Source organism: Saimiri boliviensis, chromosome 4, assembly GCF_048565385.1.
Source record: "Saimiri boliviensis isolate mSaiBol1 chromosome 4, mSaiBol1.pri, whole genome shotgun sequence".
Lineage (NCBI taxonomy): Eukaryota > Metazoa > Chordata > Mammalia > Primates > Cebidae > Saimiri > Saimiri boliviensis.
This window is the reverse complement of record NC_133452.1, coordinates 139,518,354-139,536,998: the sequence shown is the minus strand read 5'-3', so window position 1 is coordinate 139,536,998 and position 18,645 is coordinate 139,518,354.

The window sequence follows — 18,645 nt, the reverse complement described above, 5'->3', positions numbered from 1 at the left end:
TTTAGAATGGACACCTAGAAGTAGGGTTCTTAGGTTAAAAGTTGATGTTATGAATAGTAGCACTAGTTTCGGCTCCACAGCTGTGAAATCTTCAAAAAAAAAAAAAAAACTATTTTGTCTCAGTTTCCTAGTGTTTTTGTGAATGAAAAATTAAAAATGTAAACTTCAACTCATAGGATCAATATAGTAATGCAGATACATTTAATACATACCCATAGATCTTTGACCTCTCCAAGCTCTTCTTCAATTACATATTCAACCCCAGCAGCTACACAATTGTCAGAAGACATTGTGCTTTGAGAGCTCCTGACAGAGGTAATGGATGCCTCTGGCTCATTGTCACCTTCTTACCCATTTCACCAGAAGAACTGGAGAGGAAAATTCAGGACACAGGGACAGGACACAATGGCCCAACCACAGCTACCCTATACAGGGCAAGCAGGGCAGGTACTAGAAGCTGGAGACTCCAAAGGTGCAGCCACACAAGTGAAGCATGGTGCCCAAGGGGGGCCTCCCTCTTGGTCCTGATTCACCAATGGGCAATCTCTGAGTGAGTGATACCAAATAAGACATAATAGGAGCAAATGGTAGTCAGCACAGATTGCCAGGAAATTATGAACAGTTGATGCTCTAGGCAGAAGGTAATGATCTGAAAACTGTATGGGCAGCGCACGAGTTCAACTGCTTGCAGTGTAAACTAATTTATGAATTTACAGGTGGATTCGTTAAGGAAACCGTAAGTGGTAACTGGGTTGACTTAGGTGGGAGAAACAGGTAGGAGATCGCAAGACAACCTGTCAACACAGAGTAGAGTAAAATTAACTAGCATATCTGGCTGACAGTTAAGTAAAATGACTCCTGAGTGTTGGCTTTATTACATGCTGATCTCCAGCCAAGCCAGCCTGCTATAGACAGTCCATATGACAGAGATGGTTCATTGTTCTCCAGCATCCACCCTCCCATGGTTCCTTCTGGAACCCTTCTAGCTGTTGGAAACATGCTCACCCATCTGCAAACTCCTCTTGTCTACCTTGCAGCTGTTTGTGACGAGGGGGCTAAGTTTGATCCAATGGGAGGTAAGTAGAAATGAGGATGCATTAGATGTCTCTTTTCTGTCTTTTTCCCGTTAGTTGGAAAAACTTGTAAGCCAGGTGTTGTTGAGACTCTCACCTTGGACCGTTCCTCACTGCCTTGTTACCTAACTGTCTCAGTCTGTTGAATAGCACAGACTGAGTAATTTACAATAAACAGGAACTTACTTGGCTTGTGTTTCTGGAGGCTAGGAAGTTCAAGATCCAGGGACCTTCTTGTTTATATCATCTCATGGAAGAAGGCGGAAGGGTGAGAGAGGGCAAGAGAGAGACAAAAGGGCCAAACTCATCCTTTCATAAGGAACCCACTCCTGCAGTAACAAACCTACCCCTATGATAACGATGTTAATCCGTGCATGAGGGCAGTGCCCCTGTGACCCGAACATCTCCCATTAGGTCCTACCTCCCAACACTGCCACACAGGGAATCAAATTTCCCACATGGGAACTTTGGGGGATGTATTCAGGCCACAGCATTAAGAGAAAACATGCTATCTTATCTGGGAGATCATTGTTACAGCATTATTAATGCATTGTATCTAACTAAATCAATGCAATAGTTATAGTACCTCCTTGTCTAGCACAAAGATCTGCTCCTTAGCAGCAGGCTGTGTATGAGACGTCCCCTATGCCCTCTGAAGCATCATTTTGCACAAGTGATCACCAACACAATTCTAGATGAGGGAATTTTGGTGGCTGTGAAACTGGGAAGAGAAGGTAGCTGTTCAGGAGGTCTTACATTATCAAGGGAAAAATTGTGCCCTCCATATCCTCAAAATAAAATAAAAGCCTTTCATTATGTTTTTCCATCTGGATGAATGACAGGGGCAGGCGGGAGGTTTATTTAGTTCTCTTTTCTTTACTCATCTTCAGAAAGAGATGTCAAGAAGGCAAAGGTCACACTGTGGGGCAAGCAGTGTAGACTATCCCATTCATTGGAAAACCTACTCTGCAGCCAAAAAAATGCACTTCTGTGTTTCTACTCTGTTGTTTTTTTTCCAAGATTTTTATCACTGAAACAACAAGCGAATAGAAACCCAAGAATCTCTACTTGGACTCAGATATTCAGAAAAGCAAATTGACAGGTTGGTAATAATGGCAGGAATCTGGGATCTCAGAGCAACAGCACTGGCCGTTCTCTGCTTCCTTGCCAAGAGGCAGTCGCTCCCTGCCTTCCCTCCCTGCACCCCTCTTGCCTCCGCTCCAGGGTTGGACAGAGCCCATCACTCTACGTCCTTGGATTGGAAAGGGGTAGTGACACAATGTTCCAACAGGGGTGTACCAGGTTCCAAAGTAGGCGAAATGACTGTTGTGTACTCTCATTTAAAATTCCAGTTATATTAATCATTGATCATTGTAACAATTACAATTAATCGCTACCATTTCTATAATCAACCTTTCTTATTTTGTTTCTAGAAAATAACACAATAATTTAAAATGCTCTTTGGAAAAAGTTGATAGGCTCGTATTTGACTGACAATTGGACCACGCCAACTTCCTTATCCTGCTAGGTCTCTTTCCAGAGACAGAATCAACTTCCAGCTATATGTGAACTTTGGTCACTTTGGTATTGCAAACTTTGATAGATTTAGCAAGATACGGTATACCAGGAGAAAAAAAGACTAGACTGAGCATAAAATCGAAAGTTAGAAGACACAGGTTCAATGTATGAGCTGTATGACCATGGTAAGTTAAACATGAAGTGCAGACTACCCCCCTTATGGCTTGTGAAAAGATCAAACCTGATCATATTTCAGGAAGGAAATAACCTACTAATGCTATGTGATATTAATTACTCCTATTGCTTGGGCTTAGCCTTTGCCCTGTCTGCTGTTCCATGCCTCTGTAGGACAGTCATTAGCAAGAACTGGAAGTGGGCCTTTACATTAGGGAAAGCTTTGTCTCCTTCATCTCACCACTTTGCTCATTTGTTTTTCAAAAGCTACACTATTTGGTCTGTTTTACAATTAACATTAGGAGTGTATGAGATTTTTACATTTCTCAAATGTGGATTATTTTCTAAAAATGTTGTGCAGCATTATTCTAAGAGAGAGTCCTTCATATGGCTTTATGGTCTGTGAAGTCACCCAAAATTGCTTGTAAAAAATGTGTGCTTGGATGTAAATTTTTCTGCAGCGGGGGGTGTCTTAGTCCTTTTTCTCTTGCCATAACTGAATACCAGAGACTGTGTAATTAATTAAAAAATAAATTTATTTCTTATAATTCTGCAGGCTGGAAAGTCCAAGGACAAGAAGCTGCATCTGGTGAGGGTCTTCTTGTGATGGCGACTCACTGCACAGTCTCGAGGTGGCACAGGGAATTACATGATGAGGGGGCTGAGCATGCTAGCTTGGCTCTCTCCTTTTTCTCTTTTAAACAACTAATGCCTCCCCTTCATGATCTTATCTAATCCTAATTACCTCCCAAAGTCCCACCTCTCAAATATCATACACAGTTGGATTTTCTACCCACTTAATATCACTACAATGGGAATTCAGTTTTAACATGAGATTCCAAGGGGACAAACACTCAAATTTTGAAGTTCAGCTGAGAACTCTAGCAGTGATTAGAGTTCACACATTGCTGTATCTATAGGTCTGAGCTCATTGATTGAATTCCTTCACATAAGTGAGGGCTGGAATTACGTACTATAAATCATTCAGATGACAGACTAACATATTCACAGACTCTTTTACCAAGTGTGAAAAGATTCTGATTATGGAATGTCAGACTTAGATGTGTCACTTCTACAAATGGTGGCCAGACTCAGGACGCTTTTATTTCTACACATTGTTGCCTCTTGGGATTGCCTTTATCTTCACTTTCTCCTTCCTCCTTGTGGCTACAGACGCCACACTGATGCCCAGCACCTTCCCCTCCCAGCCCCCACCCTGGACTTGGCACCCTGATTGGTCCCAGCACCAGGCCATGACTGGATTGTGGTGCAGGATGACGAGACAGGATGAAAGCATATTTGTCTCCAAACCAGCATCTCCTAATGAAAAGAAGTAGCAGCTTAAAATCATCTGATTAAGAGCTGCTCCTTCATGTTCCCAGGCTCTGGGTGAAGCAGGGAGATGCTTATTTGTGCCTCTGTGTAATACTGGGGGATCCCTGGACTCCATGAACAGAGTGGCTGCCATCATGATGGACAGATTGGTCTTTTTCATGGGTTTGGACCACAATGACTCAAAACCACTATGTTTGACAGAAAGACATTCTTCTTTTTAAAGTTGAGCTTGCAGCATGCCTACGTAACATAATATCTGTTAATGTTGATGTTTTAGCTTAATTTAGTTTAGAGTTTCAGCAAAGCCAAAACATAAACTAAGATCTATCAGAAAAGACCTTGGTTTGAAGGACCTACCCTCCTCTTCACTGGCCTAGATCTGATGCTCCCCATTGGTGTGGTTGGAGAGGTTAAACCCAGACAGTCCACTTCCCACATGGCTGGAGCCTAGGACTAGTTAACATTTGCATCTCACGTATGGGGCATTGGTGGAGTGTGGCAAGAAAAAGATCCAAGGAGGGAGAGAGTTCCACAAGAAAAGATGTTCCCCTCCATCCCTTTATGGAAAGATATGATATTTAGAGATGGGGATATGGAGAAGAAGATGTTTTGGGTGATGAGGCTAAACTGCCAATAGGATATGTAGGTTAAGAGTCCAGGGATCTCACTTTCTGAAGGGTGGATATCTTGTGAGACAGAAGGAAAAGTCCAAATTCACTAGAAATATGACACTTTTCCTCCTACGGTATAACTTCCTTTTGAAATTGTCCTATTCCAAGAGTAAAGAAATTTACATATACCACAGCAATACTGAGAGACCAAAAGAACTGGATGACCTCAAGGAGGAGGTTCATTCTAGTATGTCTCCTCCAGCAGATGAGAGGCACCAAATATTTAAGGAACTATGCATTAGAGTTCTAAGCCATGACAGGTAGTCACCACAGGGAAGGGGGAATTAGAAAATGACTCTTACATAATGGTAAAAGGATCACTGCAACAAGAAGAGCTAACGATCCTAAATATATATGCACCCAATACAGGAGCACCCAGATACATAAGGCAAGTTCTTCATGACTTACAAAGAGACTTAGACTCCCACACAATAATAGTGGGAGACTTTAACACCCCATTGTCAATATTAGACAGATCATCCAGACAGAAAATCAACAAGGATATCCAGGACATGAATACAGACCTGGAACAAGCAAACCTAATAGACATTTACAGAACTCTCCACCCCAAATACACAGAATATACATTCTTCTCAGCACCACATCACACCTACTCTAAAATTGACCACATAATTGGCAATAAATCACTCCTCAGCAAATGCAAAAGAACAGAAATCATAACAAACAGTCTCTCAGACCACAGTGCAATCGAGTTAGAACTCAGAATGCAGAAACTAACTCAGAACCGCACAGCTTCATGGAAACTGAACAACTTGCTCTTGAATGTTGACTGGATAAACAATGAAATGAAGGCAGAAATAAAGATGTTCTTCAAAACCAATGAGAACGAAGACACAACATACCAGAATCTCTGGGACACATTTAAAGCAGTCTCTAGAGGAAAATATATAGCAATGAGTGCCCACATGAGAAGAAAGGAGAGATCTAAAATTGACACCCTATCATCAAAATTGAAAGAGCTAGAGGAGCAAGATCAAAAAAACTCAAAACCTAGCAGAAGACAGGAAATAACTAAGATGAGAGCAGAACTGAAGGAAATAGAGACACAAAAAACTCTTCAAAAAATCAATAAATCCAGGAGCTGGTTTTTTGAAAAGATCAACAAAATAGACAGACCAGTAGCCAGATTAATAAAAAAGAAAAGAGAGAATGACCAAATTGATGCAATAAAAAACGATAAAGGGGATATCACCACAGATTCCACAGAAATCCAAACCATCATCAGAGATTATTACAAACAATTCTATGCACATAAACTAGTAAACCTGGAAGAAATGGATAAATTCCTGGACACCTGCAACCTCCCAAGCCTAAACCTGGAAGAAGCCGAAACCCTGAATAGACCAATAACATGGTCTGAAGTCGAGGCAGCAATAAAGAGCCTACCACCCAAAAAAAGCCCAGGTCCAGATGGGTTCACAGCTGAATTCTACCAGACATACAAAGAGGAGCTGATACCATTCCTTCTGAAACTATTCCAGACAATCCAAAAAGAGGGAATCCTTCCCAAATCATTTTACGAGACAAACATCATCCTGATACCAAAACCCGGCAGAGACTCAACAAGAAAAGAAAATTTCAGGCCAATATCCATGATGAACATAGATGCAAAAATCTTCAATAAAATACTGGCAAACCGATTGCAACAGCATATCAAAAAGCTCATCCACCATGATCAAGTAGGATTCATCCCAGGGATGCAAGGCTGGTTCAACATACGCAAGTCCATAAACATAATTCACCACATAAACAGAACCAAAGAAAAAAAACACATGATTATCTCAATTGATGCAGAGAAGGCTTTTGACAAAATTCAACAACCCTTTATGCCAAAAACCCTCAATAAACTAGGTATTGACGGAACGTATCTCAAAACAATAAAAGCTATTTACAACAAACCAACAGCCAATATCATACTGAATGGGCAAAAACTGGAAGCATTCCCTTTGAAATCTGGCACTAGACAAGGATGCCCTCTCTCACCACTCCTATTCAATATAGTACTGGAAGTTCTAGCCAAAGCAATCAGGCAAGAAAAAGAAATAAAGGGTATCCAAATTGGAAAGGAGGAAATCAAATTCTCTCTATTTGCAGATGACATGATTGTATATCTGGAAGACCCCATCATCTCAGCCCAAAATCTCCTGAAACTGATAAACAACTTCAGCAAAGTCTCAGGATACAAAATCAACGTGCAAAAATCACAAGCATTCCTGTACACCAGTAATAGACTTCAAGAGAGCCAAATCAAGAACGAACTGCCAATCACAATTGCTACAAAGAGAATAAAGTACCCAGGAATACAACTAACAAGGAATGTAAAGGACTTCTTCAAGGAGAACTACAAGCCATTGCTCAACGAAATAAGTGAGGATACAAACAGATGGAGAAACATTCCATGTTCATGGTTAGGAAGAATCAACATCGTGAAAATGGCCATACTGCCCAAAGTAATTTACAGATTCAACGCTATTCCCATCAAGCTACCAATGACCTTCTTCACAGAACTGGAAAAAAACACCTTAAACTTCATATGGAACCAAAAGAGAGCCCGCATAGCCAAGTCAATTCTAAGCAAAAAGAACAAAGCAGGAGGCATCACACTACCGGACTTCAAACTATACTGCAAGGCTACAGTAATCAAAACAGCATGGTACTGGTACCAAAACAGGGATATAGACCAATGGAACAGAACAGAGGCCTCACAGGAAATACAACATACCCACAACCATCTGATCTTCGACAAACCTGACAAAAACAAGCAATGGGGAAAGGACTCCCTGTTTAATAAATGGTGTTGGGAAAACTGGCTAGCCATGTGCAGAAAGCAGAAACAGGACCCCTTCCTGACACCTTACACCAAAATTAACTCCAGATGGATTAAAGACTTAAACATCAGACCTAATACCATAAAAACCTTAGAAGAAAATCTAGGCAAAACCATTCAGGACATAGGTGTAGGCAAGGACTTCATGACCAAAACGCCAAAAGCAATGGCAACAAAAGCCAAAATAGACAAATGGGACCTAATCAAACTCCACAGCTTCTGCACAGCAAAAGAAACAGTCAGTAGAGTGAATCGGCAACCAACAGAATGGGAAAAAATTTTTGCAGCCTACCCATCTGACAAGGGGCTGATATCCAGAATTTACAAAGAACTAAAGCAGATCTACAAGAAAAAAACAAACAAGCCCATTCAAAAATGGGCGAAGGATATGAACAGATACTTTACAAAAGAAGACATACAGGAGGCCAACAAACATATGAAAAAATGCTCATCATCAGTGGTCATCGGAGAAATGCAAATCAAAACCACATTGAGATACCATCTCACACCAGTTAGAATGGCGATCATTAAAAAATCGGGAAACAACAGATGCTGGAGAGGATGTGGAGAAATAGGAACACTTCTACACTGTTGGTGGGAATGTAAATTAATTCAACCATTGTGGAAGACAGTGTGGCGATTCCTCAAGGACCTAAAAATAGAAATCCCATTTGACCCAGCAATCCCATTACTGGGTATATATCCAAAGGATTATAAATCATTCTACTACAAGGACACGTGCACACGAATGTTTATTGCAGCACTGTTTACAATAGCAAAGACCTGGAACCAACCCAAATGCCCAAGGATGATAGACTGGATAGGGAAAATGTGGTACATATACACCATGGAATATTATGCAGCCATCAAAAACGATGAGTTCACGTCCTTTGTAGGGACATGGATGAACCTGGAAACCATCATTCTCAGCAAACTGACACAAGAGCAGAAAATCAAACACCGTATATTCTCACTCATAGGCGGGTGTTGAACAATGAGAACACATGGACACAGGGAGGGGAGCACTACACACTGGGGTCCGTTGGGGGGAAATGGGGGAGGGGCGGGGAGTGGGGAGGTGGGAAGAGATAGCATGGGGAGAAATGACAGATACAGGTGAGGGGACGTAAGGTAGTAAACCACACTGCCATGTGTGTACCTATGCAACAATCTTGCATGTTCATCACATGTACCCCAAAACCTAAAATGCAATTAAAAAAAAAAAGAAAATGACTCTTGATGCTGGGGGAACATGCCAGAGAGACAGATGCAAGAGACAGGGAAGTTATCCCTTCTCATAGCCCTAGGTAGCTGTTTTTGCTCCTAGGGATAAGAAGGGATGCATCCACGTTGTCTGTAAATCCCCTTCTGATAGACCTGCATCGCATCCTCAGAGAACTCACCTTGTGAGCTGTGGTTGGGATTGCACACAGGATGCTGCCCAGCAGGAATGTCACTGTTTCGACTCCATCCCAGGAATTCTAGGGGTGGGAACAAGGAAGAAGACACTGGGGGTGGAGGGAAGGGAGGGACGTTACTGAAGCTGGGGGGAGGGAAAGAAGAAAAAAGAAGAAATATATCACTGACTTTCACACCAGGAGGAAATCTCCTGAGTTTAAACAGCTCTTTTCCATTACTTTGAGGCCTGTGAAAGATGAAAGTCCTGGTTGGTTTGGGTCTTGGTGTCAGGCCACATGACTTTACTCTGAATCAGAAAATACTTTCTAAAAAAGTACACCAGAGATGTCCAGAGACTGAGAGGAATAGAAACCCCCTCACCCAGGTCAGGATATAGGAAGTGAACATGATTACTGGTTGCTGGAGGCAAACCAACAGCCTTGTTTATTAAGTAATAGAGTAGAAATACCTATGTAAACAAACCAAAAAAATAGAGTAAGAGAGTGATCAGAGAATCTCAGGACACTCCCAGAAAGACAGTGTCCAAGAGGCTGGCCAGAAAACATGATTCAGCTGCTCATGGGGTTTGGAGGACCCAAGTGAAAGGGAGAGTTTGGGAAAGGAGAAAGGGGTCCTGGTGCATCAGAGAGAGAACTTCTCAAGGGGTCTTCTTCCTGGGCTGTGATGGAAAGCCCTGTGAGAAACATAAAAATCTCCAGAGCGTGCCCTGAGTGAGATATATAAATACACTCGCTAATTATTACTGGAAGCGATCATGACTAATGCAGGAGCAGATGTTTTAAGAAACAAAAAGTCACAAACATTTTCAGACTATTAAAGCATTTATTTATGTAGTCAATTTGCATCTGGGTTTCATTGTCCCTGCTTTGATCTCTGCCTCTCACACACACAGCGAGAGGCTGATGCTGGAAAGGTAGACAATCCAGGCACCATAGCTGTGATAGAAACAGTCAGAATGGGGCAGAGTCTCCTGAATATGATTATTGTTTCAAATCAGAGGAGAATGGAAATCCCCAGGCGTTATAAATCACTCGAAACTATCGAATGAAATTGGTTATCTACACAATAACTTCAGATAAATGCCTCTTCCCCAGAATGGGCCAACAAGTTGCAATGATTCATCTTGAGTTACTCTTAGGCTATTAAATAATCCAAAGATCTTTTTTGAAAAGCAAGTATCTTCTTCATATAAGTGGAATCCTGTAGTATTTGTTCTTCTGTGTCTGGCCTATTTCCCTTAGCATAATATCTACTAGGATTACCTGTGTTGTCACAAACGGCAGAATTTTATTCTTTTTTTTTTTTTTTTTTTTTTTTTTTTTATTGCATTTTAGGTTTTGGGGTACATGTGATGAACATGCAAGATTGTTGCATAGGTACACACATGGCAGTGTGCTTTGCTGCCTTCCGTCCCCTCACCTGTATCTGTCATTTCTCCCCATGCTATCTCTTCCCACCTCCCCACCCCCCGCCCCTCCCCCATTTCCCCCAACAGACCCCAGTGTGTAGTGCTCCCCTCCCTGTGTCCATGTGTTCTCATTGTTCAACACCCGCCTATGAGCGAGAATATACGGTGTTTGATTTTCTGCTCTTGTGTCAGTTTGCTGAGAATGATGGTTTCCAGGTTCATCCATGTCCCTATAAAGGACGTGAACTCATCGTTTTTGATGGCTGCATAATATTCCATGGTGTATATGTACCACATTTTCCCTATCCAGTCTATCATCGTTGGGCATTTGGGTTGGTTCCAGGTCTTTGCTATTGTAAACAGTGCTGCAATGAACATTCGTGTGCACGTGTCCTTGTAGTAGAATGATTTATAATCCTTTGGATATATACCCAGTAATGGGATTGCTGGGTCAAATGGGATTTCTATTTTTAGGTCCTTGAGGAATCGCCACACTGTCTTCCACAATGGTTGAATTAATTTACATTCCCACCAACAGTGTAAAAGTGTTCCTATTTCTCCACATCCTCTCCAGCATCTGTTGTTTCCCGATTTTTTAATGATCGCCATTCTAACTGGTGTGAGATGGTATCTCAATGTGGTTTTGATTTGCATTTCTCTGATGACCAGTGATGATGAGCATTTTTTCATATGTTTGTTGGCCTCCTGTATGTCTTCTTTTGTAAAGTATCTGTTCATATCCTTTGCCCATTTTTGAATGGGCTTGTTTGTTTTTTTCTTGTAGATCTGCTTTAGTTCTTTGTAAATTCTGGATATCAGCCCCTTGTCAGATGGGTAGACTGCAAAAATTTTTTCCCATTCTGTTGGTTGCCGATTCACTCTACTGACTGTTTCTTTTGCCGTGCAGAAGCTGTGGAGTTTGATTAGGTCCCATTTGTCTATTTTGGCTTTTGTTGCCATTGCTTTTGGCGTTTTGGTCATGAAGTCCTTGCCTACACCTATGTCCTGAATGGTTTTGCCTAGATTTTCTTCTAAGGTTTTTATGGTATTAGGTCTGATGTTTAAGTCTTTAATCCATCTGGAGTTAATTTTGGTGTAAGGTGTCAGGAAGGGGTCCTGTTTCTGCTTTCTGCACATGGCTAGCCAGTTTTCCCAACACCATTTATTAAACAGGGAGTCCTTTCCCCATTGCTTGTTTTTGTCAAGTTTGTCGAAGATCAGATGGTTGTGGGTATGTTGTATTTCCTGTGAGGCCTCTGTTCTGTTCCATTGGTCTATATCTCTGTTTTGGTACCAGTACCATGCTGTTTTGATTACTGTAGCCTTGTAGTATAGTTTGAAGTCCGGTAGTGTGATGCCTCCCGCTTTGTTCTTTTTGCTTAAAATTGACTTGGCTATGCGGGCTCTCTTTTGGTTCCATATGAAGTTTAAGATGTTTTTTTCCAGTTCTGTGAAGAAGGTCATTGGTAGCTTGATGGGAATAGCGTTGAATCTGTAAATTACTTTGGGCAGTATGGCCATTTTCACGATGTTGATTCTTCCTAACCATGAACATGGAATGTTTCTCCATCTGTTTGTATCCTCTCTTATTTCGTTGAGCAATGGCTTGTAGTTCTCCTTGAAGAGGTCCTTTACGTTCCTTGTTAGTTGTATTCCTAGGTAGAATTTTATTCTTCTTTTGTAAGGCTAAGTAATGTTCCATTGTATTTAAATACCACATTTTCTTTATCCATTCATTCATCAAAAAATAGGATTCCATATATTGGCTGTTGTGAATAATGCTGTGATAAACATAGGAGTACAGGCATCTCTTCAACATGCTAATTTCAATTCCTTTGGATACATACCCAGTAGTGGGAGTGCTGGGTCACATGGCATTTTTATTTTTAATTTTTTGAGGAACCTCCATGCTGTTTTCCCTAATGGCTGCACTATTTTCCATTCCCACCAACAGTGTACAAGTGTTCCGATTTCTCCATATCTTCACCAACATTTTTACATATAAGTGTGTGTGTGTGTGTGTGTGTTTGCCTGTGTGTATGTGTGTATATATATATGTATATATATGTGTGTATATATATGTGTGTATATATATGTGTGTGTGTATATATATATATATATATATATATATATATATATGAAATAGTAATTCTAAGGGATGTGAAGTAAATTTCATCATGGTTGTGATTTGCATTTCCCTGATGATGAGTGGGATATCGGCCACCTTTTCATATACATGCTGGCCATTCGTATGTCTTCTTTAAAGAAATGCTAATTCAGTTTCTTTGCCCAGTTTTTAATCTGGTTATTATTAGTAGTTTTTTGCTATTGAGTTGTAAAAGTTCCTTATATATTTTAAATATTAATCTTCTATCAAATATATGATTTGCAAATATCTTCTCTCTTTCTGTAGGTTGCCTTTTCCTTTTGTTGGTTGTTTCCTTTGCTATGCAGAGGCTGCAGAGGCTTTATAGTTTGATGAAATCTAATTTTCCTATCTTTGCTTTTGTTTCCTGTGCCTTTGTGGTCATATTTGGAAATTATTACCAAGGCCAAAGTCAGGAAACTTTTTCTCTGTTTTTTTTTTTTTTTCTAGGAGTGTTAGTTTCAGGTATAACTGGTAGAAGCAGAGAGTAGAATCGTGGTTACCAGGTGCTAGGGGCAGCAGGAGATGGAGAGGTATTGGTTAAAATGTTTCAAATGTCAGTTCTGCAGGAAGAGTAAGTGCTAGAGAGCTACTATAAAACACGGTGCCTAGAGTTACAATACTGCCTTATGTGCTTAAATATTTCCTAAGAGGGTAGATGCTAAATGTTCTTACCAAAATCAATGAATAGGGCAAGAGGAAGTTTTTGGAGGTAGGGATGTATTTATGGCATTTACTGTAATAATGGTTTCATTGGCTATATGTGTATCTCCAAACTCATCAAATTGCACACATTAAATATGTACAACTTTGTGTTTGTCAATTATGCCTCAATTAAGTATTTTTTTAAGCAAGCAGGAAATGTACATACTTTCAATGGTGGAGCCAATTTAGAAAACAGTTTGGCAGTTTGTTAAAATGTTAAACACAGATTTACCATATGACCCAGCAATTCCACTCAAGTATCTATCTACACAGCCGACATGAAAATATATGACACATATGTCTACACAAAGACCTGTATGCAAATGTGAGTAACCAAAGAGTGGAAACAACCCAAATGTTCATCAACCAGCAACTGGATCAACAAATGGTGCTATATCTAGAAAGGAATGAAGTGATGTTGGACGCAGCGGTTCAGGCCTGTAATCCCTGCGCTTTGGGAGGCTGAAGTGGGAGGATCGCTTGAACTCCGAAGTTCGATACCAGCCTGCTCAACAGAGCAAGACTTGTCTCTACTAAAAATAAATTTAAAATAATGATAATAATCATAATAATAAAACAGCCAGGCATGGTGGCACATGTCTGTAGTCTCAGAGAAACTGAGGCAGGAGGATCACTTAACATTAGGAAATTGAGGCCACAGTGAGCTATGATGGCACCACTGCACTCCAGCCTGGGAAACAGAGTGAGATTCTGTCTCAAAAAAAGAGTTAATATGAATGAATCAGATATATTACGCTGAGTGAAATAAACCTGTTTCAAAATACCACATATTGCATGATTCCGTGTTACGTAATTTCCAGAAAAGGCAAATATGTACAGAGGGAAGTAGACGGATGGTTGCTGTGCTTGGGGTGGGGGTGGGGAGTGGCTGCTCATGATACGAGGATTCTTTGGGGTGATGGAAATGTTTTAAAATGAGTTTGTGATGGTGGTGCACAGCTCTAAAAACTTACTGCAAATGAGCCAATTGTATATTTAAAAGGAAATTCTGTGACATATAAATTATACCTCAACAAAATTATACATACATATAACCAAATGTATATGTAACCAGATAATATATGTTTAACCAAATACATGTATCTATACACCACACACACACACACACACACACACACACACACATATATATATATATATATATATATATATATATATATATATATATCCAAACCATGTCACCAACCTCCATTTCTTTTTTTCTTCCAGGCTTGTGTTTGTTCTGTAGAGCCTGCTTAGAAAGGAGCATCCCGGGCTGTGTTCATGCAGACACATTCAGACATCTTTGATTCTGGAGGAAGTCCCTCAAGTCAGATTTTCCTAGATAATATCACAGATGCCATATGACCAATTTGGCTAATTTTGAAATGCATTTCAGAAGCGTTTAAACCAAAAAACACTCTGAGGAAGAACCTCGGCTAGCAAGCCCCTCCCAGTTGCCTTCTGGAATTTGCCTTTTCATGAAACACCAATGTGTCTGTAGGTGTGGCAGGGGCGGAATGTGAGGCACACAACTGAACAAGTCACTAAATGTCAATGAACCAGCTCACTGCCGCTTCTGGAGAAAAGCCCGTGACATTTTCTGAGGTAAAAACACTGGCTTTAACTGGTAGGCTGAATGCAGCTAGTGGAGGAACCTGAGGCTGTTCAGTAAGAACGAGGGGGCTCCATATGCACGGATAAGGGTGGAGGACCTCATTAGGCCACAACACAAAGTGTGGAAAACAGCTCAAAACACAAGAATGGCACAAACACATGCGTGATGTCTGTGCATGTGGGTATGTGCTTACCCAGGGCATGCCAAGCTGCCCACAGTCATTTTTTTGTGAAAGAGAGGAATGGAATTGGTTGAGGAAGGGGCAGGGCAGGGTCTTTTTCTTATTTAGCATGGACATTTCTGAATGGACTTTTAAAAATGAGCACGTATGAATGCAGTAAATAAAAGAAGAGAGAGCAGGTATCATGGAGGGTGACCAAGTTGTCTGGTTGTGTCCGGCACTCTTTAATGCCTTAAGAAATGGCACAGATGTACTTCCCAGTGTGAGGGTGGAGAACATCACCTAGGTTGGCCCAAGTGCTTCGCACTGCATTTTGTTTTAGACTCTTTTGTCAGCCAGGCTGGAGTACAGCGGCACGATCGTGGCTCACTATAGCCTGAAACTCCTGGGCTCAAACAATCCTCCCACTTCAGCCTCCCAAGTAGCTGGAACTAAAGGCACGAACCAGTATGCCTGGCCAAGTTTAATTTTTTTTTTTTTTTTTTTTTTTTTTTTTTTTAGATACACCATCTCACTATGTTGCCTAAGCTGGTCTTGAACTCCAGGCCTCAAGGGAGCCTCCCACCTGGGCTTCATAAAGTGCTGGGATGATAGCTGTTAGCTACCGCACCTGGCCAGCACCACATTTTGGTACACCAGCCACACAGTAATGAGCCTGGTCTGTGCAGCTGCTCATTGGACACTGGAGGTTAATCAGGACCCATCTAGCTAATGAAACACTTCATTGCACTTGCTGCCCCCTGGCTTATAAACATTTTCCATCCTAGCTAAGACTCGATTAATACAATGGGAAACAAGGTGACAGTTTATCCTGGAAAGACACACGATATTAAAAATCCACGATGTGCTGAGACTGCCTGATTGCTTTAAAAGGTAGATTTCTTTCTTTTTTTTTTTTGAGACGGAGTTTCACTCTTGTTACCCAGGCTGGAGTGCAATGGTGCGATCTTGGCTCACTGCAACCTCTGCCTCCTGGGTTCAGGCAATTCTCCTGCCTCAACCTCCTGAGTAGCTGGGATTACAGGCATGTGCCACTATGCCCAGCTAATGTTTTGAATTTTTAGTAGAGACGGGGTTTCACCATGTTGACCAGGATGGTCTCGATCTCTTGACCTTGTGATCCACCCGCCTCGGCCTCCCAAAGTGCTGGGATTACAGGCTTGAGCCACTGCGCCCGGCAGATTTATTTCTTTTATCCTGAAAGGAGTTGTGCCCACAATCACTAGTGCCAGCCCTTCCATTTGTAACCTCTTCTTCTTTTTTAGAAAATTACAGTAGTTTTAAGATGCTTTTGCCTTAGGCAAAAACTTCTTCATCAACAACTCTCAGTATTCACCACGTGACCTTTCTGTGGTATATACATCAAGAGAAAATTACTGGATGGCTTCTCTGGTTTTTGTCTGTGTTCCAGAGTCTAATGGGGCTGACTAAAGGTGGAACATCCCAGCTCCTGGTGGATATGAAATATTTTCCATACAGTCCCTGAAGCCAAATCTAGCTCCAGCCTGTTTTTGGATGGCCTGTGAGCTAAGCATGGTTTTTACATTCTAAATATTAAAAAGAAAATCAAAAGAAGAATAAATATTTTATGACATGAAAAAAATTTTTTTGAACATAAAATAGCAGTTTTATTTGTAATAGCCAAAAGCTAGAAATGACCCAAATGGTCATCAACAGGCAAATGAATAAACAAATTACGTTATATCCATATAATGGTATGCTACATTCTAATAAAAAGGAATGAAGGAATTAATACACACATCAACATGGATAAATCTCAAAATAATTGTGCTTAGCGAAAGAAACCAGGCCAAAAGGTACATGCTATATGATTCCATTTATATGAAATTCTGAAAACTGCTAATCAATCTACACTGACAGAAAAGCGAATCAGTAAATATGTGCCATTTATTGTGGTCTATAATTTATACCTTGGTAAAGCTGTTTAAAACAAAACAAATCAAAATGTTGCCGAGGTGTTTGTTATTTGGGCAACTGGTGATTCACTGAAATTATGAAATTCCAGTTTCAGTGTCCGTAGATGAAGTTTTATGGGAACACAGCCACACTCGTTCCTTATGCATTCATGCCCCAAGAGCAGATTCGGCGTTTGTGATGGAGACTATATGATCTACAGAGCCTAAGTATCTCTTATCTGGACTTTTCCAGAAAAATACGTTTACCTTGGCCTGGTGGAGTAACATTGGCATCAAGGTCTTTGACAGTGCTCACTTAGCAGGAATTCAAATTGAAGTTCTCCTTGAAGATTCCTGTAAATGGGCAATTGGTAGAGGGAGCCAGCCTCTAGCCATCTGGGAGGCACAATGACTTGTCCTGAGATGAGCTGAGGAGTGGCCCACCTGGGACATTCAGAGCGGGAGCCCTGGGCAAGCTGGTTAGATGAAGATAGCATGACATCACACTGTATGTCTTCATTTCTGAGATACTGTTCACTATAACACACACCATTGATTTAGTAACAGCTTTTCTAGAAATAAAAGACACATTGCTTGCATAATAAGTATTAATTTCAAAAATGCTAATGAGAAAATATGTTATGATTTTTAATGTGATTGTTTCACCACCCCTGCCTGACTCCCAAGTGAGCTTCTTGGGGGCCAGAACTGTACCCTTATTTGTTTTTGCAATCCAGGATTTACCCCCTCCAGAGCTCCAAGATGTCAGGAACCCCTAGAACAAACCTTCGCAATCATTGGTGGATTGCGGCATTTATTTAACAAATGCACTTACTGGCATTTTAAAAATAAAATAGGAAAGACTAAGACTCGACAAATTAGAAAAGAAAGATCAGAGTAGACTAGAACACAAAACAAAAGAACAGAAAATGCACAGCCCATAGTGTAAGGTGCATCTACGATGCTCTTGTTTCAGTTACGTATGTGTGTGATGGGAGGTCATGTCAACATATTTCTCACTGTGGGTTATAGTAAAACAAGTGTGTAAGCCCCTGCCTTGTTGCATGTATTTGAGCTGTTCTTGGTCACGAGATGAGATTGTACAAATTGGCATGTGTCACAGAAGCATAGAGCAGTGGGTGTTAGGTGTGGCCTTCGGGTCCCCACCAGGCTGGTGAGGATGGCTAGCCCACCAGCAAAGGCTTTCCCACAGCACCTCCTAAGGCTCTATGCTGAGCTGAGTATGATGAACGTTACAAAGCTCTAGATGACATGATTGTTGTCCTCAGAGAGCTGATGGCCTGTCAGGGAACAAGATCACACCCGCAAGGTAGTAAGGAGCACAGCGAGATCTGGGGACAGATGTTGAAGGTGTTGCCTGCAGAGGAGGTGGAGACCTTGAGACCTCTGTTGTTCCACAGCTGCAATGTTCAGGCAAATCCAGAGGCCTGATCTCCATGGTGTTCACCAGCCACGTGGCATCCTCCCATTTTCCTGGGGCAAAGATGCAGACTGAAGCACTGTGTCAGTTCACACATGGAACACAGTCATATCAAGGCAGGCAGACTGGACCACATAGTGCCATCAGCTCGGGTTCTTTCTGCAGAGATGGAAGCTCAGAGGTGGAGAACAC